The sequence below is a fragment of the Rana temporaria genome, chromosome 4 (genome assembly GCF_905171775.1).
Source record: "Rana temporaria chromosome 4, aRanTem1.1, whole genome shotgun sequence".
Lineage (NCBI taxonomy): Eukaryota > Metazoa > Chordata > Amphibia > Anura > Ranidae > Rana > Rana temporaria.
Window position 1 is genome coordinate 269,867,184 of NC_053492.1, and position 27,040 is coordinate 269,894,223.

The window sequence follows — 27,040 nt, forward strand, 5'->3', positions numbered from 1 at the left end:
TCCATCATCAAATGTGGGATTTACAAGGAGGGAAAACAGTACACCTCTCTGAACAGTGTCTGGGAGGCTGTGGTTGCTGCTGCACGCAATGTTGATGGTGAACAGATCAAAACACTGACAGAATCCATGGATGTCAGGCTTTCGAGTGTCCTTGCAAATAAAGGTGGCTATATTGGTCACTGATTTGTTTTTGTTTTGTTTTTAAATGTCAGAAATGTGTATTTGTGAATGTTGAGATGTTATATTGGTTTCACTGTTAAAAATAAATCATTGAAAAGGGTATCTATTTATTTTTTGGTTAAGTTGCCTAATAATTCTGCACAGTAATAGTAGTCACCTGCACACACAGATATCCCCCGAAAATAACTAACACTAAAAACAAACTAAAAACTACTTCCAAAAAAATTCAGCTTTGATATTAATGAGTTTTTGGGGTTCATTGAGAACATGGTTGTTGTTCAATAATAAAATGAATCCTCAAAAAATACAACTTGCCTAATAATTATGCACTACCTGTATACTTCTAGCATCAATACCATATTATGGTTCTACAATCTGACAGGTGCGCTTTATATGTTGTCCATTTTTATATCTACATTTTGTTGTTGAAATGTTATTAATCATTGTGCACATATTTACCTTCCTGAGCGAGGCTCACAGGACCGCTCTCTTCCTCCTGCTCTTCCGCTTGAGAAGTTGGGGTGGTGGGGGGGGGAATCTCCTCAGCTTGCTCCTCAGCAGGAGCTGGGGTTGGGGAGTGGGAGGGCCCTGGCTGCTCCTCTTCATCCATCTCCTCCTCTGCCGCATCCTCCTCTGCCGCATCCTCCTCCTCCTCCTCATCGGCCTGGCGCCTTCTGCGCTTGGCGCGGATAACTGGCATTGGAGCTCCTATAATAACACAATGTTCATATATTATAAAAATGTTTTCTAATGACGTATGCAAATTCTGTGTACTCTGCTGTATTGTATATGAATACAAATTGATTTATATAGACAGTTAACCAATGGGACAATGTTATATTAAAGGGTCTTGTGGGCACTACAGGGGACTGAGCGTGAGCTGGGATGCAACCATGTTAAAATGAGCTGTTTTTGTCTACTTTGTTTTGTTCAGACCATCTCATGTTAAAAAAAGGGCCTGATGGAGCACACGGGATTACTATAACAACCCCACTCCTAACACAGGAATTTAGTGGTAATCTATATATATAAAACTCAACGTGTGTGTGTGCATAAATGTATGTATGTATGTATGTATGTATGTATGTATGTTCCAGCATCACGTACAAACGGCTAAAGATATTTATATGAAACTTGGCACACAGGTTACTTATATGTCAGCCACAAACATAGGATAGGTGGTTTAAACCTTACCCACCCCCACTTGCCATGGTCGGGGTTTTTCTTTAAAGTCCCATGCAAAGCAATGGGAAAATTATGTTCCCACATAACTTCTGTGTTCCTGTCTGCTGCCCCATGTCTTTTTTCAACAGTACTATGAATACCTTGGCCGGTGGTGATATATGTTAGCACAACATGGCATCTTGGTTAACAACATCTGACCTTACATGAATTACATATGACCTTACATAACTGTCACCAAAGGAGCTGCGGTGGCTCCACGCGATTGCCACTGCACTGACAACTGATTCACCTCTGCAGCTAGGGGTTCGGATCCCGCTCTCGGCTACCTGTGAATTGAGTTTGGTGGTCTCAGCCCCGCCACTGGTGGGTGTGCTATGCGAGGTTGGGTTGGGAGGACCCCCTCACACCCGCCATTGCCAACCGGGGCATGGAGAAAGGTGGCAGATTGCCTCTGGGGGAGGCCTCCCAACTCCTGCAGGCCGGCTCCTCTCTCTTTCGAGTTCACGCACAAAATACACTTTTTTAAAAAAAAACATAACTGTCAACAATAACTTACCTGGATGATATTTAGCCCGAAGACGTCTGACATTACCCATTTGGCGCCTCTTCAGGTCAGACCACTTCTTAACAATGGCCTTGTGGTCATGTTGGCCGCCAAAGTCAGCGATTAGGGCGCTGACCACAGCCCTTTTCTGTGGCTGCCGCCGCAGATCATCGTATCCTGTTTCCAGGAACTTCTGCAAGATGAAGAACAAAGTATATTGTAATACTTCTGTTGACAGCCTTATGGATATATGACGTAAATGTATGCTATTCAACAATTGGAAGCATTCTCGCCTTATTAATCAATGACAGGGGTAACATGAAAGATTTTATATCCTGCCATTTCGGTCGCCACCTTTTTTGCATAAATATAGCAGCCATTATCATTTGCATAATTATGAATATATTATTAACAACACAGGATACACGTATAGGGGAGATATGCGTTGCTAACTCTTTTCCCTGTCAGGAGCCTAACGCCCCGGGGGGTCAGAGACGGGACCTTTTTCGGAGGACCACTGACGTATGTACCAGTCGCAGTTTTTTGTGATGTCACTCTTTAGGTGTGTGCACATTTTTCACTGCATCCGGGTGGAGTTTTTGGGTTGTGTTTTGCACGCCACAGGCTTTTCAACAGGAAAAAAACAGCTGGAGGCAGAATGGTTGCAAAACACTACGTGTTTGTTACTTAACTCTGGGTTTCAAGACCAGTCCACCTCCAGCTGTTGCAAAACTACTACTCCCATCAGCCACGGTCTGTCAGTGCATGCTAAGAATTTTACTTTTGCTGCATTTAGGGTGCCACAGTTTAGAGACCCGTGCATAAAGGCCTGAAAAATGTGGGCCTGCAGAACTTACAATACTAGAAGTGCCAGCATTCCCAGGCATGCTGGAAGTTGTAGTTCTGCAACATCTAAAGGGCAATATGTATTCGAACGTCCTTGGGCCTTGAGGACACTGAAGTCAGGACGTTCGCATACGTCCTATGTCCAAAAAAATTTTAAATTCATTATGCTAAATAACAAGGAAAAGTGCCTAAATACACATTTGCCAACCAGGGTGTCTGCAGCTGTCCAGGCATGCTGGGACTTGTAGTTTTGTAAAAGCAGGAGACACATTTTTTGTGAAATACTAATATATGATCATATATACTAACTTTTAAACTAGACTTAAATGCTGGGCTGGGCTGGGACTTGTAGTTTTGTAAAAGCAGGAGACACATTTTTGGTTAAATACTAATATCTGATCATATATACTAACTTTTAAACTAGACTTAAATGCAGTTGAAGATGATGAAATAACAGTGGTCAAAATACTTACACAAATCAGCAACTTTTCCTCAGACTTAGTGAAATTGCTTCCAACCATGTTGCTGTGTGATTGCGCTGCGATCATAAGTTGGAAACTGGCAAGGCTCCAGGAAATGGTCGCGTGTTGTTCGCGTGTTGATTGCGCTGCTTGGACCGAGATGGGTCCATATGGCTTCGGCTGTATGGACCACAGTAACTCTTTTCCCTGTCAGGAGCCTAGGAGCCTAACGCCCCGGGGGGTCAGAGACGGGACCTTTTCGGAGGACCACTGACGTATGCAACCGTCGCAGTTTTTTGTGATGTCACTCTTTAGGTGTGTGCAAATTTTTCCTTGCACCGGGTGGAGTTTTTGGGTTGTGTTTTGCACGCCACAGGCTTTTCAACAGAAAATAACCAGCTGGAGGCAGAATGGTTGCAAAACACTACGGGTTTGTTACCTAACTCTGGGTTTCAAGACCAGTCCACCTCCAGCTGTTGCAAAACTACTACTCCCATCAGCCACGGTCTTTCAGTGCATGCTAAGAATTTTACTTTTGCTGCATCTAGGGTGCCACAGTTTAGAGACCCGTGCATAAAGGCCTGAAAAATGTGGGCCTGCAGAACTTACAATACTAGAAGTGCCAGCATTCCCAGGCATGCTGGAAGTTGTAGTTCTGCAACATCTAAAGGGCAATATGTATTCGAACGTCCTTGGGCCTTGAGGACACTGAAGTCAGGACGTTCGCATACGTCCTATGTCCAAAAAAAATTTAAATTCATTATGCTAAATAACAAGGAAAAGTGCCTAAATACACATTTGCCAACCAGGGTGTCTGCAGCTGTCCAGGCATGCTGGGACTTGTAGTTTTGTAAAAGCAGGAGACACATTTTTGGTTAAATACTAATATCTGATCATATATACTAACTTTTAAACTAGACTTAAATGCAGTTGAAGATGATGAAATAACAGTGGTCAAAATACTTACACAAATCAGCAACTTTTCCTCAGACTTTGTGAAATTGCTTCCCACCATGTTGCTGTAATATTGGGAAACTGGCAAGGCTCCAGGAAATGGTCGCGTGTTGTTCGCGCAATTGCGCATGCGCGATCGAAAAATCGCAATCGCAATATGTATTTTGGTTAAAATATCATACATATTCGATTTCAGAGTGCTGCTACAGCAGTTTTCGAAATATCTGCAATAAATTTCGCATTCGCATGTTGCGATATTTCGATAAAATATCAGGAATATTCTGAGCCAATCAGAGCGCTCCTCCAGCATATCTCGAAATTGCGCAATAAATATCGCATTCGCATGTTGCGATATTTCGATAAAATATCAGGAATATTCTGAGCCAATCAGAGCGCTCCTCCAGCATATCTCGAAATTGCGCAATAAATATCGCATTCGCATGTTGCGATATTTAGATAAAATATCACGAATATTCTGAGCCAATCAGAGCGCTCCTCCAGCATATCTCGAAATTGCGCAATAAATATCGCATTCGCATGTTGCGATATTTCGATAAAATATCACGAATATTCTGAGCCAATCAGAGCGCTCCTCCAGCATATCTCGAAATTGCGCAATAAATATCGCATTCGCATGTTGCGATATTTCGATAAAATATCACGAATATTCTAAGCCAATCAGAGCGCTCCTACCGCAGTTATTAAAAAAAATCGCAATTATTTTCGCATTCGCAATAGCGAAAAATCGCATTCAATTAATTTCGATAAAATATCACGAATATTCGAATTTAGCGAATATATCTCGAATATTCGAATATATATTCGAGATATATCGCGAAATCGAATATGGCATATTCTGCTCAACACTACAGAGGATCAGTGTTTCCCCTAGTGAGGCCACCCCCCCCCCCACAGTAAGATAACACCCGGGGACATACTTAACCCCTTCCCCGCCCCCTAGTGTTAACCCCTTCCCTGCCAGTGGCATTTTTATAGTAATCCAATGCATTTTTATAGCACTGATCGCTATAAAAATGCCAATGGTCCCAAAAATGTGTCAAAAGTGTCCGAAGTGTCTGCCATAATGTCGCAGTACCGAAAAAAAAAATCGCTGATCGCCGCCATTACTAGTAAAAAAAAATATTAATAAAAATGCCATAAAAATACCCCCTATTTTGTAAACGCTATAACTTTTGCGCAAACCAATCAATTAACGCTTATTGCGTTTTTTTTTACGAAAAATATATAGAAGAATACGTATCGGCCTAAACTGAGGAAAAAAAAATGTTTTTTTTATATATTTTTGGGGGATATTTATTATGGCAAAAAGTAAAAAATATTCATTTTTTTCAAAATTGTCGCTATATTTTTGTTTATAGCGCAAAAAATAAAAACCGCAGAGGTGATCAAATACCACCAAAAGAAAGCTCTATTTGTGGGAAAAAAAGGACGCCAAATTAGTTTGGGAATCACGTCGCACGACCGCGCAATTGTCTGTTAAAGCGACGCAGTCCCAAATCGCAAAAAGGTCTCTGGTCTTTGGGCAGCAATATGGTCCGGGGGGTAAGTGGTTAATCACCTGTGTGTTTTTTATTTTTTGCGCTATAAACAAAAATGCTATATTTTTTACTTTTTGCTATAATAAATATCACCCAAAAATATATAAAAAACGTTTTTCTTCCTCAGTTTAGGCCGATATGTATTCTTCTACATATTTTTGGTAAAAAAAAATCGCAATAAGCATTAATTGATTGGCTTGCGCAAAAGTTAGAGCGTTTACAAAATAGGGGATAGTTTTATGGCATTTTTATTAATAATTTTTTTGTTTTACTAGTAATGGCTGCGATCAGCGATTTTTTTCGTGACTGTGACATTATGGCGGACACATCGGACACTTTTGACACTATTTTGGGACCATTGTCATTTTTACAGCGAACAGTGCTATAAAAATGCACTGGTTACTGTAAAAATGACACTGGCAGTGAAGGAGTTAACCAGGAGGGGGCACTGTAGGGGTTAAGTGTGTCCTAAGGGAGTGTTCTTACTGTGGGGGCGTGGCTGTGCGTGTGACATCACTGATCGTCGTTCCCTAACACAGGGAACGGACGATCAGTGACAGCCACACTAGGAAGCACGGGCAGAGGTTTGTTTACACTTACCTCTCCCTGTTCTTCCTCTCTGTGACCCGATCGCGGGACACCGGCGGCGATCGGGTCTGCTGTTCCCATGGGGACGGTCACTGAGAAGAGCATCGGGTCACGAGCGCTGTGTGACCCACAGCTGGGCCCTTGTGCCCAGCCGTGCCATTTTGTCGATGAATATCTTCGTGCGACGGTCCTCAAGTGGTTAAAAACACAATAAACCTGGACCATGCGATCTATCCCAATGGTACTGCATATTGAATCCTAAGCTGTTGTCTGCTTTATAAAGGTAGGGGCGGGGATAGTAGTGATGTCACAGACCAAATATGTCCATGGCCCTTTTAATTATCATTGCCAAAATATGGTCAGTGACCAGATATGGGCAGTGATATCACTGCTTTCCCTGGCCCTTACTAGCTGTGGCTGTAGATTCCAACAACAGCGGTTACTAGGGATGCAGTGGGTACCAGCACCTATTGTGTCTTTTAAATCCATTAACAGCAGGAAGCTGTCATATATAGAAGTGGGTAAAACTATGGTCTATATATGATGCTCAGCACCCACCGAACAGGGGGCTGAATGGGCAAAAGTCTGGGCATTTAGCTGTACACACAAACAGCCAACATTTAGCCTGACCCTTAGCTCAGACCTAACTGTTGGATTATGCTCTGACAGCTTCCCACTATCACTGGTTCTTAAGTAAGGAACTGGGTATACCTGCCATGTTCCTAGGAACCACACTGTGCATTTCTTTACATGGCTGGGATTCCCCAAGCATATCCACTAGCCATCCCCACCCCTTCCCTTATATAGAGCCACCAAATATTACATATTTTTATACAGAGGCACTAGAGAATAAAATAGTGGGTGTTACATTTTTCTTGTCATACAATATAATACCAAATAGTTTGGAATAAGAGTAAATAGGTACCAAACATGTCATGCTTTAAAATTGTGTACGACTGTGGAAGGAGACACTTTCAAAAACCTTTCAAGGTTACCAGTTTAGGGTTACACAGAAGGTCTGGCACTAGAATGATTGCTCTCACTCTGATGTAAAACCTTACATGTGTGGTGAGATCATTGTTTACATATGTGCGTGGGAACAACGCACACATTCACCTTTGAGCATTAGCATGAGCTGATGCATTTTATTTATTTATTATTTAAGTATGTATTTATTTATTTAACACTGCACATTTAATTATTTTTAACGACTTTATTGCTATCACAAAAAAAAAAAAAACATCCCCTGTGATAACATGGGTCATGACAGGTCCTCTTTATGGAGAGATCTATTAGACCCTATGACCCAGATTCACGTACAGCGGCGCATCTTTGAGCGGGCGTAACGTATCCTATTTACGTTACGCCTCCGCAACTTAGACGGGCAAGTGCAGTATTCTCAAAGCACTTGCTCCGTAAGTTGCGGCGGCGTAGCGTAAATAGGCCGGCGTAAGCCCGCCTAATTCAAATGTGGAAGATGTGGACGTGTGTTATGTAAATGTTATGTGACCCCACGTAAATGACACTTTTTACGAACAGCGCATGCGCTGTCCGTCGACATATCCCAGTGTGCATTGCTCCAAAGTATGCCGCAAGGACGTATTGGTTTTGACGTGAACGTAAATTACGTCCAGCCCCATTCACGGACGACCTACGCAAACAACGTAAATTTTTAAAAATTTGACACGGGAACAACGTCCATACTTAACATTGGTATGCCGCTTGTACGCCTCATATAGCAGGGGTAACTTTACGCCGGGAAAAGCCTAACGTAAACGGCATATCTGTACTGCGTCGGCCGGGCGTACGTTCGTGAATTTGCGTATCTAGCTGATTTACATATTTCTAGGCGTAAATCAGCGTACATGCCCCTAGCGGCCAGCGTAAATATGCAGTTAAGATATGACGGCGTAAGAGACTTACGCCGGTCGGATCTAATACAAATCTATGCGTAACTGATTCTAAGAATCAGGCGCATAGATACGACGGCTCGGACTCAAAGTTACGACGGCGTATTTATTTATGTATTTATTTTTAACCACTACTGGAAGGATTTACCCTCTTAATGACCAGCCCATCCTTTTGCGTTGTTGTTTTAACAGACAATTGTGCGGGCATGTGACAATGTACCCAAACAAAATAAATGTCCTTTTTTCCCCCACAAATAAAGATTTATTTTGGTGGTATTTGATCACTTCTGCAGTTTTAATTTTTTGCATTAGAAAACAAACAAAGAACGACAATTTAGAAAAAAAATATATTTTTTACTTTCTGCTATAATACACATAAAAAAAAAGTAAAAAAATGTAATTTCTTCATCAGTTTAGGCCAATATGTATTCTGCTCAGGGCCGTCTTTAATGTTGATTGGACCCTGGGCAAAGAATTTCATGGGGGCCCCCATGCAATTTCGCTCTCCACCTGCTCTGAGACATACAATAAATATCAGCTAGACTTAAAATCAGTTTATTGTATCAGATCAGGCAACAATTGCGATTGGTTGCCAGAGGTTACATCATATCATTACCACTTACTGACTGGTTGCTAGAGGTTACAGCACACATTACGGCTTAATGATTAGTTGCTAGAGGTTACAGCACATGATTTTTGCTTGTTGATTGGTTGCTAGAGATTACTGTACAGTAATACTGCTTACTGATTGGGTGCTAGAGGTTACAGCAAATCATCTCCTCACTGCAGAGGGGTATTATATACATATGAATGCTGCCTTCATTTACATATCAATAATGCCAGCCCCAGCTATTTACATATCAATGATAACACAATTTACATATGAATGATCATGTTATTTGCATATGAATGCCAGTTATTTACATGTAAACACAGGGTCTGCAGTTGAGTTATCTGTACACAACAATAGGGCAGAGCTGGGCAGCATTAGTAGCAGCACTTCACATTGAGATATCAGGACACAGCCCAGCCCAGGACTTAAACTTCAAGGAGCAAGGGAATTTCAACTAGCATAGTTGGCAAGTATCAGCTGCTTTGGACCCCACAACAATGGCAGGGCCCAGCTGCCCCTTTTGCCCTGCCTTAAAGACGGCCCTGATTCTGCTACATATTTGTGGCAAACAAATCATAACAAAAAAGTTATAGGCCCAGATTCTCGTCCAGCGGAGTAATTTTGTGCGGGGACTAACGTATCCGCTTTACATTACACCTCCGCAACTTACACAGGCAAGTGCTGTATTCTCAAAGCACTTGCTCCGTAAGTTGCGGCGGCGTAGCGTAAATCGGCCGGCATAAGCCCGTCTAATTCAAATTTGGATCAGGGGGGCGTGTTTTATGTAAAACAGCTGTGACCCGACGTGATTGACGTTTTTGCGGAACGGCGCATGCACCGTCCGTGGAATTTCCCAGTGTGCATTGCTCCAAAGTACGCCGCAAGGACGTCATTGGTTTCAACATGAACGTAAATGGCGTCCAGCCCCATTCACGGACGACTTACGCAAACTACGTAACTTTTTCAAATTTCAACGCGGGAACGAGGGCCATACTTAACATTGGCTGCGCCTCATATAGCAGGGGCAACTATACGCCGGGAAAAGCCTAACGTAAACGTCGTAACTTTACTGCGTCGGCCGCGCGTACGTTCGGGAATTTGTGTATCTAGCTAATTTGCATACTCAACGCGGAATTCGACAGAAGCGCCACATAGCGGTCAAAAAAAAATGCAGTTAAGACCTGACGGCGTAAGAGACTTACGCCTGTCGGATCTAATGGATATCTATGCGTAACTGATTCTAAGAATCAGACGCATAGATACGACGGGTCGGATTAGGACTTACGACGGCGTACATGGCGCTGCGCCTTAGTAAGTCCTTTCAGAATCTGGGCCATAGTGTTTACAAAATACGGGATAGATTTAGGGACTTTTATTTTATTATTTTTACTGGTATTGGCGGCGATCTGCGATTTTTAGTGGGACTGGGAAATTGCAGCAGACAAATCTGACCCTAAGTGAGACTCTTTGGGGACCAGTGACACCAATACAGAAATCAGTGCTAAAAAAATGATCAATGTATAAATGACACTGACAAGGAAGGGGATAACACTAGGGGTGATCAAGGGGTTAAAAGTAGGGCTGTTACCAATCAAAATTTTTCTGTTCGATTAATCGTTTTTTTTTAAATCGATTAATCGACTAATTTTGATTAATTATAACGCACATACAGATCCAACTACTTTTAGCTGATCTCCTTGCAGGCTGATTCCCAGTGCAGCTACCAACCACTGGAAAAATGGATAGCAGGATACAAAAAACAAACAAAGGCAGCGCTCGATGGGAATAACATTAAAGCTTTTATAGTCTTCAAGTAGGTAACCAAATAAATATTACACTGGAGATAAAATCGACATAAACTGTAAAAATGGTGCGAGTAATACCAAATGGTACCAAAAGCAATCATAAAAACATGTAGCTAAGTATGATACTGGTATAAAAATGTGTACAGCGATACCACTGCTGAATCCAGATGAGGAGGGGGTTAACATCAGTCGGCATGTAGATGTCCCGTTAAGGGAACTATCACAACTCCCAGTGGATGGCTGTAGAATCCCAGGTTGATAGAGGGAAGTGATAGAGGGAAGTGTAACAGCCCTTGCGTGTGGCAGATAGTGAGGTCCCGCCGGCATGCAGATATGAAGGCACAGCAAAGGAGCCCTTCAGATGGACACGGCAATCCCCACCGGTGTCCGTGACGTTACTGGATCTCAAGGGAACTCCCTGAAGGCCCGGAAGCCGGCGGAGAGGTGAGTACCAATCAAAAGAATTTTAATCGATCAAAAAGATTTTGATCGATCAAAAAAATTAAAGATTAATCGATTAATTAAAAGTTAATTTGCACAGCCCTAGTTAAAAGTGTTTCCTGGGTGTGTTCTAGTTATGTGGGGGATGGGCTTACTGGGACAACACAGAGATCATTGTTCCTGATCACTAGGAACAGCAGATCCCAATGTTGTCCCCTGTCGGAACGGGGATCCACCTTGTTTACATAGGCAGATTCATGTTCTGCCTCCCTGTACGGCGATTGCACGCGCTGCCCCAGCATGCAGCAGGCACATACGCACCCACACTATCATATGCACGGACCGACGTACAGGTATGTCGGTTTTGCGCAGCCAAGTGGCCTTTCTGCAGTATATATGCAGAAGGCGGTTGGCAACTGGTTAAAAAGTGAAGCTGGCATTAACAGCAGTCAGTCAATTGTTGGCAATTTTAAACCTTTATTCCTGTTTAAATGTCAGTGCTAAAAAAAAATCCAGTGTTTTTAATTTTTGTTTTGTATTGATACATGTTCCCTAGGGCAGTACACACCCAATGCTATTTTTGACACCCCCTTGCATATCAGCCCAGAAAATGGGTGGTTTTAATTTGACAGATTCAGCTCTCAATGGGGTTCGGGTTTGGCATCCAAACTTCTTTGAAGTTCACCGAACCGAGCCCAGTGCAGGTTTGGCTCATCACTATTCATCACCCTAGTACAGGAAATGTGTTTAGGTAAAAAAAAAAAAGCAAAACACCTAAAAATAAAATAAACAAGCAACCACCATATTGGAGATGGGTAATCTGCAATGTAATCAATTGTATATAAGTATGCAATAATTATTAAGCAATATTTAACTAGTTAAAAATAGAGCTACAAATGTTATTATTTTTGAATTGAAATACAGTAGAGATAGCACAAAGAAGCTATTTAGGATGTAACAAATAAATCCCACATGAAACACATCAGGGATTTCAGGCAGGCCACCATGGAAACACATGCTAAAGCAAGATATCTTGTGTGCTACTTTTATCTCAACCTTTCTCAGTTTAATAGACTGCTGTGTAATTATGGCAAAGATAGTACAGCCAGGTGTAAAACAGCTCTCAGGGGTAATCTAATTTTTCATACATTGACAACAATAATAATAGTTAATGAAGTAAAAAGTACTAGATATAAATAGGTCATATGAGAACTACATACATTACTACAGTCTGATTGCATAAATCTTAATTGAGATTGTGCAACTATCAGATATTATTATTATCTGTGACTGAAATTAGTGCATTTTAAACACCAGTGTAACAGATATTGCAGGAAATTATTGTAATTTTCTGGTTCATCCATGGCCAGCAAAAAATCTAAACATGCATGCTGGTTCTGATGTTGCAGTAGCAGTTATGCTTACACAATATTACAGAGAACATATTTTTGTTATGCTGCTAGTAAAATTATTTATTCCTAATCATATTCAAACATCTTTCAAATTTAGTACCAATACAGAGGCAAACCTAAGACCCAGATAACACCTGTAGATTTGTACCGTATTTATCGGCGTATACCATGCACTTTTTTGCCCTGAAATTCAGGGCAAAATTGTGGGTGCGCGATATACGCCGATACCCGCGACGAGTTTGAACTACTGCACCGGCATTTACCGAGCGCAGTACACTCGTGTATAGTCGGGCAGGCTTGGTTCCTCTCGCAGTCACGTCCTGGACGTACAGGACGCACAGGACGTGACCGCGAGAGGAGCCGAGCCTGCCCGACTATGGTATATGCCGGCGCAGTAGTTCAAACTTAGCGGGGGAAGCGGAGATCGAGCGGGGAGGACACCGCAGAAGGACGCCGGACCCGACGAGGCCGCCGATGGACGCCGCGCAAGACACCAAAACTGTAAGTACTAAAATCTTTTTTTCACAGGAATGCGGGTCCACTTTAGGGGTGCGCGCTATACGCCGGAGCGCGCAATACCCCGATAAATACGGTATTTAGTATAGCTGGTGATAGATGGCTGTGTACAAATTGCCTCTTCCCAACAACACTGTTTGGTAGTTGTGGGTGCATAAAATAAAGAAACAAGAGAAAAAGCAGGCACTGCTTAGTAAACTGCAAAACTTTGACTAAAATGAGTAATAAAAGCACTCACATGTCATATTGGAGATTCAGGCATATGTGTGGTGTCCTGGTGATTCGTCTGATTCTCCATCTAAAACATATGTGCACTAAACAATATAGCACATGTATTTATTTATACCACCATCTTATACGTCGTCCACACCCAGCATTATATCTTTATTTTTATTCTTATTTTTATATTTATTTTTATTTTTATTTTTTTTATTTTTTTTTATTTTATTTTTATTATTATTTTTATTTTATGTTCGATTCTACATTTTTTTTCCCATTAATTTTTTCCTATTTTTCCCACTACTCCTATATTGTTTTCCCATTTTTATATATATATGTTTATATATTCATTTTTATTTTTATTTTTATTTTTATTTATTTATTTTTAATTTTACTTTCATTCTCATTCACTCATTTCTTTATTTTATGCACCTGGAGTGTCGCTTCAGCTCCCTCGGCATGGCTGCCCGGTACCAAGAATTGTAACTCATGCAAAAGCTCACCTAGCTTATAGGACCTTTACAAATGACTTTATTTTGATCTACACGGCATACCACATGCGCTTTATTGTATATAATTGGTAGTTGTGGGTGTCTGCAGGCAGGGGGCTTATCAGAATCTGGAATTCACCTTTAACTGGGCCCTGATCCCTCCCCCCCTATGTGAACGAGTATGGGGTACCCCTACACATTCACCAAAAAAAGTGTCAAAAATAAATACAATTCCTTTATTGAAAAAAACAAAAACATAAAAACAATGTCCCCTAGTGTAGATCCAGCATTAATCACAATGCCCTGTAAAAAAAGATGGCAGAGCTGGATAAGGGTCTGGTATGGATTTGGGGGGTGACCCCCGTGCCATTTTTTTTTTACATTTTTTTCATTGGATTCCCCTCAAAATCCATACCAAACTTAAGGGTCTGGTATGGATTTGGAGGACAACTTTTTTTTGTATTTGTGTTTAAATCTGAGGACATGTGTGATTCATTATGCTTCCAATTCGCCAATAAGACTTAATGTAAACATCCTTAATAGTATTTTTTAAATTCAAACAATGTAACCAGGGGTATGGGCAATACTTCCATACCAGGCCTAGCTGTCGCCTTGCTACCAGGCCCTGGTTTGTATTGCTCCTCACCTCACTCTGGTCTCTATTCTTTCTCAGGGTAGCTACAGTATTTCACACACATAGATGAGCAGCAGGCTTTGAGGGGCCCTATGATTTTTGGTGGCCCTGTGTGAAAGTGTCAAAATTTGACTTGATATCAGCCTCTTTCAGTCCCTGTACAGCAAAGTGCATGCAAATTTGCCAGGTGTATGCAGATAGAAGAGAGCTAAGAGAGAGATAGGCTCATCAATCTGCTTCTTCCCTTTCAACATCCAGTCACAGACTAGGGGAGGAACAAGACCTATGAGTGTTACTGAGCTCCAAAGGAAAAATTTGGTATTTTGATCTGCCAGATAGGACTGTGTGGTGTTTGCTAATCACAGAACTTATTGGACAGAAATGCCAATCATTTGGCAGGTAAAAGGTTCACTTTGGTAAGAACACTATAATGTGTATGTTCTAAAATAGTCAAAAATAGTCAAAAAGACAAACTAATATTCTGTCAGCATTATTATCACGTTAAAGTGTATTGTGGTCCTGGAAAATCTTTGTGCAGGATGAGGCTGTGAGTGTCTATGGCTATACAATGGCAGCACACTACAGTAACTAAAAATGTCCATAGGTGACACTTTAAAAGCCCATACAGGTTATACGATTTAGAAGTAAACATGAGCTATGGCCCTAGAATTATTTTTCTACAGTTGACTACAGCGATGCATCGCATGTGTAGTGTGATCACCATTTATATATGCATGCTGGACCTATATGGATATTTCCATTTGTATTTAAAAACATTTAACTGTCAACTGACATATGCCCAACATACAACATACAACATTAGTATCTATGGTCACGAACACAGCTTGTGTAAAGGTTTTTCAACAGCATTTGTTTGAGAAGTGTCCATATATATACAGTATCTCACAAAAGTGAGAACACCCCTCACATTTTTGTAAATATTTTACTATATCTTTTCATGTAACAACACTGAACAAATTACACAGGGCAGTTTTCAAATATAATAACGACCTCAAACACACCTCCAAGATGACCACTGCCTTGCTAAAGAAGCTGAGGGTAAAGGTGATGGACTGGCCAAGCATGTCTCCAGACCTAAACCATATTGAGCATCTGTGGGGCATCCTCAAATGGAAGGTGGAGGAGTGCAAGGTCTCTAACATCTACCAGCTCCGTGATGTTGTAATGGAGGAGTGGAAGAGGACTCCAATGCCAACCTATGAAGCTTTTGTGAACTCCATGCCCAAGAGGCAGTGCTGGAAAATAATGGTGGCCACACAAAATATTGACACTTTGGGCCCAATTTGGAAATGTTCACTTAGGGGTGTACTCACTTTGGTTGGAATTATTCTGAGATGGACAAGGTGCACACTCACTACTTTACATTGTAGAAAAGTGTAATTTCTTCAGTGTTTTCACATGAAAATATATATTTAAATATTTACAAAAATGCACATACAAGGTAAATGTAATATATATATATATAACTATGACATATATATATACACAATTTGTGTCGCCATACACTGGCTGATAGCATCCCAATGGAAATCTCCAACAATTCTCCTAGGCCCACTCAAACCCAGGATCAATGAAATAAACTTGATGGAAAAAATATCCCACACACTACAAAACACTATGCACATCTTTAACAACAAATGGCCCCCCTGGTCTGAATATTCCCCCCTGTTTTTCAACACAGTCTAAATCCTTCAACATAATATGCCCCTTCTGGTATGGTGAGTCTTTTACTATGCCCATTGATTCATAGTCTTTTATGTTATCCTCTATCCCTGTAGATGCTTGTAACCTTTATGTGATTAGCTGTTTCATATAATGGTTCTGTTTCTGATTTGAGCTAACTGCAATTTTGTAATGACACTGTCTTTTTTATATATATATGGATTTGTACCACTATCTATTTTTTTTTCAATAAAAGTTTGTAAACAAAAAAACAAAACAAAAAAAAGACATTATATATATATATATATATATATATATATATATATATATATATATATATATATATATATATATATATATATATATATATATATGTGTCATAGTTATCTGCTCTGTACAATGGTTTTCCACAAAGCAGCCCTGATTCTTCTCTTCCTAGGTCCCTTGCCAGTGCTCCTGGCTTCTCCCACCTGTTGAGTGCCCCCACAGCAAGCCACTTGCTTTGGGCACACTTGTGCATGCCTGCTCCTGAGCCCATCGCTGTGTGTCAATATAACTGGCTATGATGGCTTCCACTGTTGTCTCTGAGCCAATAAGAAGGCAGAGGACCAGGAGAGCCTCAGCTCTTCTGCACATTGCTGGATTGAGGTCAGGCTCAGGAAAATATAAGGTTGGCTTGGGTGGGGGAGCTGCATACTGAAGTTTTTATTTACCTTAATGCATAGAATGCATGAAAGTAAAAAACCTTCATCCTTAAAGCCTCGTACACACGCACGGTTTTCTCTGCAAGAACCAGCAAGAAAACTGCTGGCAGAGCTTTCTTGCCGAGTAAACCGTGCGTGTGTATGAGGCTTTGAGGTTTATCATCAAGAAAACTGCCTAGAATCTAGCCGAGAAAAATAGAGAACCTGCTCTCTATTTTCTCGTTGTGAGATTCTTGGCAGTGTTTTCCTGCCGAGAAACCCGAGCGTGTCTATACTTACCTCTCCATGGAAACTTTGACGCATGCATGGTAGCTTTCAAGGCATAGGGTGAAGTAAGATGGCGGAGACGGCATTGAATGTGACGAGCGCATGCTCATCGTAGTTGATGACGTCAACACGTTTGTGCCATTCAAAAAAACGGCTGTTTTTTTGAATGGCGTGTCTGTACACTCGGCCAGCAAGAGATTCTTGCCAGGAATCTCGTCAGGAAAAACAACGTTTTTTTCCTGACAAGAATCTGGGCCGTGTGTACAGGGCTTAAATGTTACTTTAGGAATGAGTTGGTCCACAGTGCCTGTAGCTACAGAGATATGGAAAGAGACAGAAAAATGCTAAGCTTTGTCAAGGTTAACATGTATAAGGCATACATTAACTGAAGAATCTTTTTTATGTATACCAGGAATGTGTTAGCTATTAAATTCAATATAATCTCTATGCTGCTTGACTCAAAAAACTGTTCAAAACACATCTACATTTCTTGGTAGGGACAAAACTACATGTTTCAAAAGCATACATTTATCTGTAACCAAAGAGATATAAAGATCTGAAACCATTCCGTCTCCTGGAGCCTTCATAGAAATTCACTAAATGAATTACGTCTGTGTAGAAATTGGGCTGCTTGGTAGAATCATGAATCTTCTCAGCAATTTATCTTGTTATTTTAATAAGCCTGTCTAGAAAGACTGTTTTACAGGGAAGGAGGAAGAATTCAGGGACCCTGAAAAAGACAAAGAGAATAAATCCTGTTACCACAGTGATAACTGGCAAGAGCACACAGCCACTGAACTCTGGTGACTATTAATTCTGTTTTGAAAGAAGGAGCAACTTAGAGAAGTAAATTAAATTGAAGCATACCAAGGACAGATGCAAGAGAAAGATTTCTGAGAAATATATTCTCAGCACTTTCATCTGGAGTGTCCATGCTCAGACTGTTACTTTTGACATCCGCCTTTATTATTAGAAATAGCGACATCACAGGGTTAGACCTCACGTGTTTATGTTCAGGGAATGCATAATATTAACAGCAAGAGATGTTATTATAGCTTGTAGTCTATTACACCTATTGACAACTAATTTTATTCTCCCTTTCTGACACTTTAAGTGCCTAAACAATGACCATTAAGGAGGAAGATGTAACCATTTTAAACCAACTCAGCTAAAGTTAACGTTAAGCTAACTGGAAATTATACTTCCAAAAAAAAAATGGCAAAGGATAAACTGGTGAACCTGGTCATGTGACTGTAGCAGTTATTTTTTAGGCCTCATGCACCCTTGGGCATCTAAACGACCCTCCATTTTAGCCCATATCCATGCAGACATAGGTTTTTACAGGAATATATAGATAGGAATGTTTAAAAGCAGAAAAAAAATCACTTTTTGCATCAAGAGGAGCATTTTGACTGAAAAAATGCGTGCAAACATGTCTAAGCGTGCCTAAGTATTTATTGATTTCAATAAGCAGAATAAATTAATATTCTGGCCAATGAAATGAATGAACAGTTCAAGTGTCTGACATGCCTAAATGTATTTGCAAAAATGTGGCTTAGGGCTGGTTTACACCTATGCAGATTGCTTTTGTTCAATTTCTGAATGTGTCCCATAGGAAACCATGTTAAATGGACTATAGTGCGTTTCTGCAAAAAGCACAAAACCAGGCCTTAGGTTCATTTTTAAGCTGCCAGAATAAGAGCAGTTAGAAGAGCCCTAGTATTCATGGGGCCTAAATGTACCCAAACCTCATATATTGTTCCTTTTACAATAAAGACTTTTGGTTTGGGCAGCTTTGGATTGGAGGCTCCAATTCCAGATGATGCTTTCTAAGGGGAAACAAGCAGGACGGAGCTAGCGGTGTGACGTCACTGTGTTTATTGGAAATCGTTTTTGCCTGTATACCAGGTTTACTCTGTAAGTGCAATACTTTCCTAATAAATAAACATTTTAACCTGTATAGCACCATAAGCTCTCTTCCTCATTCTTAAATGCACAAGTTTGTGGGAATCAGAGGGTGGAACACACCACAATCTCTAGGGACTGTTCATGAGCAAGTTGTGGTCCTCCAGAGGGAAATATTCCTAAGAGCTTATGATTTCCTTTGTGGGATGTTATAGTCTGGTAAGCAACCTGTTTGCCTTCATGAGCATGGTGGTGACAAATAAGTACTTTATTTAAAACTGTTTTCAACACAAGAGCACTTTTCTTGCACCTGGATGGACTTTGTTTGGACTTTTATGCTTAATTTTTTTATGCATGAATTATTGATTATTCATTACAGTTATTCATTTTGTGGATTTTTGCACTTTGCACTCGATATGAAATGTTTATCATATGAATTTTGCATATCATTTGGGCTTTATTATTATTATTATACACAATTTATATAGCGCCAACAGTTTACACAGTGCTTTACAATGTAGAGGGGGGACAGCACAATTACAGTACAGTTCAATAAAGAAGGTACAGGAGGGCCCTGCTCGTAGAGCTTACATTCTAAAGGGAGGAGGTGGTGGTACAAAAGGTAATAGCCGCAGAGAATGATTTGATAGTGGTGGGTTAATTTGATTTGATTGAATTGATGTGGGTATTATATGAATTTTTGCACATTAATTTAAAACTTGTATTTTTACACAGCAGTGAACATTTGATTTTGTAGTATATCAATGTGATTTTTACATTCACACATTGTTATTTGAAACTCATCTATAACCACAACTGGTAATGATCTGAACAGCTAAACAGTGTATGGCCAAAACTTTGCTTTTCAGGTTTCAAGTGGTAAAAGATTAGAAACGCCAACAGCAACACGGACTGAAATCAAAAATGCATTTTAGAGTAGGGGAAGACTAAGAATCCTTGTTAGAACTTTATTTGTGTCTGTGTCAATATCCTAGAATTTTCTTCAATTCCCGACTGTTGAAACTGTTGTAAGTTGGACAAAAATAGACATGTGCACTGCTGAAAAATGTGTTTGTTTTTATTTTAGTTTTTCAGGTCATGATTTATGATTGCAATTCGTACATTTTTAAGTTTGTGAATTTATAAATTAGAAAATCGGAAAATGAGAAAGAAAATCGGAAAATTCTAAATAATAACTAACTAACTAATAATAACTAACTATTAAATTATAGGTATTGGTATTTCCTTTCAAATTTGACTGTTAGGCCCCTTTCACAATTTTGCGGCGCTATTTGGCCGCTAGCGGGTCGCTTTCAAACCCTGCTAGCACTCGAAAAAAAGTTAAAACCAGCGGCGCTTTGCCAGCGGTACAGCCGTGGTGCCCATTCATTTCAATGGGTCGAAGCGGTGGAGGAGCAGTATACACACCACTCCTTCACTGTTTCAAAGATGCTGCTTGCAGGACTTTTTTTTCCATCCTCGGGCTTTCACACTGGAGAGACAGCAGCGGCTCTTTCAGGGCACTTTGCAGGCGTTATTTTTAGCGTTATAGAGCCTGCAAAGCGCCTCAGTGTAAAAGGGGTCTTAGTGAATGTAACGAACACTAATTTATCCGAAGTTACAAATTATCCGAAATAACGAATGCTACATCTAAATAAGTGGAACGGAACAAATTAATACTAAATAATAATAATATTAATAATAATAAAACATTTATATTATTATTATTATTATTATTGTTATTTATAATTATTAATTTATTATGTTCCATTAGTTTAGATATGGCATTCGTTATTTCGGTTAATTCGTAACTTTTGATAAATTTGTATTAGTTACGTATTAGTTTGTATTAGTTATGTTCACTAACAGCCAAATTTGAAAGGAAATTCCAATACCTATAAATTAATAGTTAGTAAGAGTTAAGTTATTATTAGTTAGTTATTATTTCAGATTTTCGAATCTTCAGGTTTTCGGATTCATGAATTTCAAATTTCCGAATTTTTCTAATTACATTTTTTTCGAATTTACTAATTTTCTAATTCACAAATTTTCAAATATTCGTATTAACGAATATTAAAAAAAAATGGGTTAAACGTGTTTTTGTTAATTCTGATATTTCTGAAATAACTATTTTGCAAAAAATAATAATATCCGGAACAAAACTAATTGCACATGTCTAGACAATAAGTGAAGGGGAGCAGAACCCTAGATAACAGTAAAACAGTAATTCACCTTATACGCGATCGACAGGGCACTTTACACGCAACTAATGAGAACATAGCTAAAAGTTTTGAACGTTACTACTCTGGACTTTATAATCTAAATTCAGGAACCACAAATCTAATGTCCCCGGAATCAAGAAAGGCAGACATTGCAGAATTTTTAACCCAATTTGTCCCTGAAGCAATTACCACACAGCAGGCTGAGGATATGGAGAGCCCTCTTACTGAGCAGGAATTGCAGGCAGTCATGAAACAGATGAAGCCAGGCAAGAGTCCAGGCCCTGATGGACTCTCACTACAATATTATAAATGTTTTGCGGATGTCCTGTCTTCCAAGATTCTCTTAACCTTTAATGCCCTCTCAACACCTAATGCTTTTATGGGACACATGTTAGAAGCACATATAACAGTCCTTCCTAAGGAAGGTAAAGATGTGACGCAAGTAACCAACTATAGGCCCATTTCATTGCTCAATGTGGACATTAAACTGTATGCGAAGATCCTGGCCAATAAATTACTACCCCTTCTCCCTGGTCTCATCTCTCTGGACCAAGTGGGCTTTGTTCCTGGTAGAGAGGTCAGGGACAATACTATACAAGCATTAAATGTCCACCATTGGATGACGACTTCTAAAACTCCAGGTTTCTTTCTGTCGTTGGATGGCGTTCGACAGAGTGGCCTGGGATTACATGCGTGAGTTCCTGAAAAAGATAGGCCTCCGGTCCCACATGTTTTCCTATATTCTTGTGCGGGTAAATGGCCATCTGTCGGACGCCTTCTCCATCGGTAACGGCACCTGTCAGGGTTGCCCCTTGTCCCCTCTGATTTATGTCCTTACCTTAGAACCTTTTCTAAACAAATTGAGAGCAAACAATGACATCAAGGGGCTTCAGATAGGGGGCAGAGAATTTAAGGTAGCCGCTTATGCGGATGATATTTTGTTGTCATTGAGGTCTCCTTTTGTTACTCTGCCAAACCTAAAAGATATAGAACATTTTGGTACCCTGTGAAATTTTAAAGTTAATTATTCAAAATCTCTTGCACTGAATGTTTCCCCTTCCTTGCAAAACGCTGATCGATGAGACTCCTTCCCATTCCAATGGAAGAGGGATGCAATTACATACCTAGGCATCCAGATCACAGCCAAACTGTCAGAGTTGTACAAATATAATTTTCAGGTGATTTTGAACAAAACTAAGTCAGATCTGAAGGATTGGGCAGGCTTGAATGTCTCCTAGTTTGGCCGGTCGGCCTTGCTCAAAATGTCTGTTCTCCCACGCTTCCTTTACTTGATGCAGACCATTCCAATACATCTCCCACCAACCTTTTTTTTGGTATACAGACAGGCCTGTTCGACATTTATTTGGAAAAATTCTCCACCACGTATAAAGTATGCTCGACTGACTCGTACTAAGGCTAAAGGGGGAATAGGCTTACCCGACCTCTACAAATACTATCTGGCTAGCCATCTTACCAGAATAGTAGACTGGAACATTCACAATGACCGAAAATTGTGGGTATGCATAGAGAATTATTTTACGCAATTTCCTATTCATAATCTTCCTTGGATTTCACCCAACCACTGGCCAAAAGAGTCTTTGACACACCCTCTTATTTGCCCATCCTTGTTGGCCTTCACACAGTTGATTAAAACTGTGGCTTCCGGGGCCCTTGACCACGTAAAAAGGCAATCCTGACTTCCCACTGGGTAATGTAAGCTAATTTTTGAGGAATGAATGGCCATATAAAGACATGAGAGCGCAACATTTCTTCCTGAAAGGTAATCTCTGTACCTATGAAAACCTGGTCAATGTTTCATTGACCGAATCCTTCCCCTTTTGCACATTTAGACAGATACAAAATGTCCTATCCACACACACACACCACGATCAACATGGACAAGACAACTTATGCCTTTTGAATCCCTTTGCTCGAGAAAAACTCCACAAAAGCATTTAGTATCCTTCATCTATACGATGCTAATGGACGAGTCTGACATCACTAAAGACCCTGCATGGTCCGCATGGGGCAGGGAGCTTCAGGTCTCCCTGTCCGGTGAGGAATTGGAAACTATACATGAATATGCACACAAGGGCTCCATGAATGTAGCAATTCAGGAAAACTGTTATAAAATTGAAACGTAGTGGTACAGAACTCCCTCACTGCTACACAAATTCTCACCATCTATACCTAACATGTGCTGGAGATGTGGTAAAACAGAAGGCACTATGCTCCACATTTGGTGGGACTGTGATTCCATCCAGCCTTTCTGGAAAAAGGTACATGACATTATTTCCCATGTCACCACATACTCTTTAGATTATACCTCAGCACAATATTTATTACATCATACAACATTATCTAGGAGAAGTTACTTTAAATCCCTGGCTATGCACATGGGGAATGCAAGACTGTGTGTCCCGTTACACTGGCGATCTATTACCCCGCCTTCTGTTAGAGAATGGTTTGCCAAGATCTCTAAAAAAGAAGAAATGGAGGAACTAATACATATTTCTCAGGAATGGATACTAAAGTTTACGGAAACTTGGGCATGCTGGTCTCTTTAAAACAACTGAATATTTCCAATCAGCTAGCTCTTAGATGTCACGTTGATGCGTGAATCACATAACTATACGTTGGCGTAATTAAGGGGCCATGGATGGGGGTGGGGGGGCGGAGACAGTGGAGTATACTCTTCTTATAATATATTCAATAGTCTTCCCCGCCCCTGCTTCCCCTCCCTCCCCTTCCTGTTACTTTCTAATCCTTTTCCTCCCTCCCCCCTTTTTTTCTTCTCTTCCTTTTCTTCTTTTCTCTTGCTTTCTATTTTCACTTCTCCCTGATTTCGCTCTGAAAGTCAGCTACTGATATGATTAATGTACCAGACATAACAGGGTTGTCTTTTTTTTGCACATAAAGTTATGGTTTGATACGGTATGTCACATGTGCGATAAATGGAGTTTACTCCTTTGGAATCCCTTGATTTTTGTACATTTGTTGTATTTTTCTGGTACACAAATCTGATTGTAGAGCATGTATGCCTTACAATTCCTGTTGTTTTCTGTCTGTATAAAAAAATGATGCTCATTATTTGTATCTGGTCTGAGTTTGCCAGTATTCTACACACTATGAAGTTTATAGTGTTAGGTTTCAATTTTTTTTGGGGGGGGGGGGCGCAAACAAACGAAAAAAAACCCCATCAATTGCAGCCTCACTTTGCCCATCAATTGCCGCCACTGTGCCCATCAATTGCCGCCACTGTGCCCATCAAACGCAGCCACTGTGCCTATCAAACTCAGTCACTGTACCCATCAAACGCAGCCACTGTGCCATAAAATTGTCGCAATTGTGCAATAAAATTGTCGCCACTGTGCCATGCCATCAAATGCAGCCACTGTGCCATGTCATCAAACGCAGCCACTGTGCCCATCAATTGTCGCCACTGTGCCATGCCATCAAACGCAGCCACTGTGCCATCAATTGTTGCCACTGTGCCCATAAATTGTCGCCACTGTACCATGCCATCAATTGTCACCACTGTGCCATGCCATTGTCGCCACTGTGCCATCAATTGTCGCCACTGTGCCATGCCAAATGTAGCCACTGTGCCATTCCATTGTCGCACTGTGCCCATCAATTGTCGCCACTGTGCCATGCCATTGTCGCCACTCTGCCCATCAATTGTCGCCACTGTGCCATGCCAAATGCAGCCATTGTGCCATAAATTGTCGCCACTGTGCCATGCCATTGTCACTACTGTGCCCAATAATTGTCGCCACTGTGCCCTGCCAAACGCAGCCACTGTGCTATCAATTGTTGCCACTGTGTCATGCCAAACGCAGCCACTGTGCCATGCCATTGTCGCCACTGTGCCCATCAATTATTGCCACTGTGCCATGCCATTGTCACCACTGTGCCCATCAATTGTCGCCACTGTGCCATGCCAAACGCAGCCAATGTGCCATCAATTTCTTTTTTTGTTATTTCTCATTTTGATGGTTCCTTAGTCCCCATAACCATTGTATGCCCAATTACTTGCATATAAGCCTTCAAAATGGTCACTATTGATTTTTCAATCTCCCATAGATTTAAATGGGGTTCATTATTTGGTTCTGAACATTTGCGATGTTTGAAAGTTCTACTTCGAAACAAACAGGTGGTCGTTCGGCCCATCTCTACTTATGATGTGCTTTTAGAGGAGTTAAAAAATGACTGGTTCAGTCTGCATGTTGCAACCCTGTCTAGATATCCTATTATGCGCTTTTAGAGGAGTTAAAAATTGGGTAATACCAAGATTGGACAGTTATGTCTCGTACACACAACCAGTTTTCCCCTTGAGTTTCCCGGCGGTAAAAAGTCAGCCGGGAAACCCGTACGTGTGAATGGGGCATAAGTCAGGATTCTATTTCACAAAAACAGGAAACCTTTTTAGGGGGGCTTTTAAAGAAGGTCATAAGCATGAGATCAAGTCCAATATGAATACATTATCTTATGCAAAAAATACATACTTTTGGCAATAGTTCTGGCAACTCTGTAACAAAGTTATATAGCATAACTTTGGTGGTGACAGCTCTCCACAGACAAAAATATACTTGTGCTCTTTTCATGTTCTAACATAGTTAAATGACATCCATATGTGACATATGTCCATAGCTAACGCATATGCATTGGCTCCTGACCTATTGAATGATACAGTATTTCGACATTTTAACTACTGACAAGAATCAAGTTCTCCCTAAGACAATTGTATTGTGGGAGATACAGTTGTACTTTCTTTCCTGAACAGAAATTGTATTACAGTAGTTATAAACCTGTTCAATTATAACGCTTGAACTATAAAGCCTATGCTCAAATGTTGTATTGCTATTTAATCAGTACAGTAATTATTACACTTTACCCACCTTCCGCCTTCTTTTTTTTATTAAGGGGAACAGAAATTAACATAAAGGGCCGGATTCAGAAAGGACTTACGACGATGTATCTCCAGATACGCCGTCGTAAGTCCAAATGTGCGCCGTCGTATCTATGCGCGTATTCAGGAACTGAGATACGCCTGAAATTTGCCAAGATACGACCGACGTAAGTCTCCTACGCCATTGTATCTTGGGTGCATATTTACGCTGGCCGCAAGGGGCGCTTCTGTAGATTTACGCATTGAATATGCATATGACCTAGATACACCGATTCACGAACGTACTTGCGCCCGTCGGATTTAGCTACGCCGTTTATGTAAGGCTTACGTCCGGCATAAAGTTACCCCTGCTATATGAGGCGCAGTCAATGCTAAGGTATGGACGATGGAACAGCCGTCGGATTTTACGTTGTTTACATAAGTGGTACGTGAATGGGGCTGGGCGTAGGTTACGTTCACGTCGTTGCCATTGAGCTGTTGTATCTTAGGGCGTAAATTCGCAGTGATTCTGAGCATGCACTTCATTTACATGGGGTCACGATTCATTTCAATACAACACGCCCACTACCAGCCTAATTTGAATTAGGCGGGCTTACGCCGGCCCATTTACGCTACACCGCCGTAACTTAAGGAGCAAGTGCTTTGTGAATACTGTACTTGCCTCTCTATGCTACGTCGGCGTAACGCATATGAGATGCGCTACGCCCGCACAGAGATACGCCGATCTCTGTGAATCTGGCCCATAGTCTTTTTCTTTTTCTTTTTTAGAGAGCTGAATTCCAAATGACATACACCACCTCAGAAAGTATGTATGGAGCATGCTTGTGTCCACTATCACTACATCCACTGTGCTCTCTAAAGAATCCCATTCCATTAACCAGTATGCAGTTTTCTAAATGCACATTCCAAATAAAAGACACTTATATATTCAGAAAATACTTGCACAAACTCAGTAACAGTTAGTAGTAATTATACAAGCAGAACAAAAT